Raw genomic sequence first — 2,115 nt, 5'->3', positions numbered from 1 at the left:
CCCCGCGCTCCTCCGACCGCGCAGTAAACCGCACCACAGCCCCGGCGCACCCCCTTCCTCCCCCCGCCTCCGTGGCCCCGGGACACTCCCAGCCGCCGGGACCCCCGGCACATGCGGGACCCGCAGCCTGCAGCGCGCCTCCCCCGGCCCTGCTCACCTCCTCCGCGGGGCGGCCGCCGGGCTGGTCCCGAAGGGCCGTGCTCCGTGGCAGCTCCGCTGCCCAGCTCCTGCCCCAGCGCCAGCTCCCCCCAACTGCGGCCCCAGCCCCCAAATGTGGGCCTGCCCTTGCCATCAGCCCCACCTGGGGCCTGTCCTGCCACCCAGCTCCCCCTGGCATTCATCTCAGCCCCAGGGCCCGCAGCTGTGGGCCTGCAGGAACTGGGCAGGGGGCCTGGCCATCAGCCCCTTCAGGGACAGCTGGGGCTGCCAGGGCAGCAGAGGCACCCCCACTCTCCTGACAGCAGCTTGCTGAGAGCTGAAGGGAGAGCCCTGCCTGGGGTGTAGAGTGCGGAAAGGGGAGTATGCGGAGCACAAGAGAACAAATCGAGAGCTCTGGGTGCAACACAAGTCAAGGAAAAAAAAAAAAAAAAAAAAAAAAAAAAAAGAACAACGATAGAGCAAACAGAGTGACTCTGGGGGCACCAAAAGGAGGGCCCTGGGGCACACCCAGAAGCACCCAGAAAACTCCAGGACAGGAGAAAAAGCTAAACAGACCTCTGCGGCGTGCCGCAAAACACACACGGGGCCACGGGGCGCACCGAAAGGCACGCAGAAGGCTCGGGGGCAACCCAGAATGTGAACTGAGGGGTCCTGAGGGCATCAGAGGGCAAGTGCAGGGCTCTGGGGCAGACCAAAATACAGAGGAAGGGCCTTGGCGCACACCAGAGGGGTCACCAGGCACGCCGCAGGGCTCAACGCGGCTGACAGGATGGCGCCTGCAGGCTGCCCCAGGCACACGAGCGACACTGCGGAGTGCCAAAAGCAAATCCGGGAGCGGTTCGGGGACCTCACGCAGCCCTGGAGGGGCTCTGGCTGCCCTTGCGATGAGGGGAAACACCCCCAAGAGCCCCGAGGGTCCAGGCAACGCAAGGGAAATTCCCCGCAGCTCTGGGAACAGCACCGGGCTCCCTGGCAAGCGCAGGCACTCCCAAGTACATGGGACTCGGGGACCAGCTCCCAGCCCCGGACACAATGCGTAACCTCCTGCCCCGGGCATCGTGTTCAGGCAAACCGCCCTGGAGCTCGGCACCAGCGTGCCTCCCCTTACCTACGATATCCAAAGAGTCACCGCCGCACCAGCGTCTGTCCGTCCGTCCATCCGTCGGGGAAGGGTCAGCTCCTGCCCCTGCCCTCGACGTGGCAGGTGTCCGAGTAGCCTTCCCCCAGTGCTTTTTCCTTCAGGGCTAGGATTCAGCTCGGAGAGCTGAGAGGAAAATGCCTGATCCCGCCTGCCTGCACTTCTGCCCTAACCCAGGCCAGAGCCCCTCAGGTTACTTAGTCCTCAGCGCTGCCTCGGGGAGGCCGAAATAACTGCTAACGGTCATTAGCCATACTTACCTTAGTTACCCGTGCCAGAACGCCTCCTCCTGCAGCAGTTCCTGGTGATATCGAGGGGCCGCTGCATTCTGGCTTCCTTGTTTCATCCCGTCCCTTCGGTATTAACCGCAAGCAAACGCTCGTCCGTCTCTTCTCCTCGTCAGCATTTGCTGTCCTTGGTTCCATCTCTGTAAGGAAGCGATAAACTCGCGTTTTACTTCCAGTGAAACGCTTAGGTTTATGCACGATCTTTTTCTCTTTACCCTGTTTTCTTTTTCCCCCTTTTTTTTCTTTTTTTCTTCTTCTTTTCCTTAAGGGAAAGGTCTTAATACGGCACTTTGCACCATACGTTGCAGGGTAAACGGTCTGGAAACGTTACACGCAGCAATTAGGGCTAGGTTATTAGGCAGGCGGGCACGTCGCCTAATACCTTCCTAACGCCATCTTCCACGAAACCTTATTTTTATTCCGCTTCAGTGTTATTGTTACTGTTCGCAAACCCTCGTATGCATGCGCTTAACCGACAACTCTCTCGGTCTTTAACTACGTGGAGGAACGACAGCCCTCGATTTGCCTGTC

General features: G+C 60.3%; 1 long non-coding RNA gene across 1 annotated transcript; it reads right to left on the bottom strand.

The window, feature by feature from the left end:
• Positions 1-420: 420 nt before the first annotated feature.
• LOC135330054 (uncharacterized) lies at positions 421-1,716 on the bottom strand. The gene is made up of 2 exons (XR_010391815.1): positions 1,558-1,716; positions 421-1,423 (listed from the first exon to the last, which is right to left on the bottom strand). It is a non-coding gene; the product is annotated as an uncharacterized LOC135330054 (long non-coding RNA).
• Positions 1,717-2,115: the final 399 nt, after the last annotated feature.

Source organism: Dromaius novaehollandiae, chromosome 15, assembly GCF_036370855.1.
Source record: "Dromaius novaehollandiae isolate bDroNov1 chromosome 15, bDroNov1.hap1, whole genome shotgun sequence".
Lineage (NCBI taxonomy): Eukaryota > Metazoa > Chordata > Aves > Casuariiformes > Dromaiidae > Dromaius > Dromaius novaehollandiae.
The sequence above is the reverse complement of the archived record's forward strand: the minus strand, read 5'-3'. Positions and strand labels throughout refer to the sequence as shown.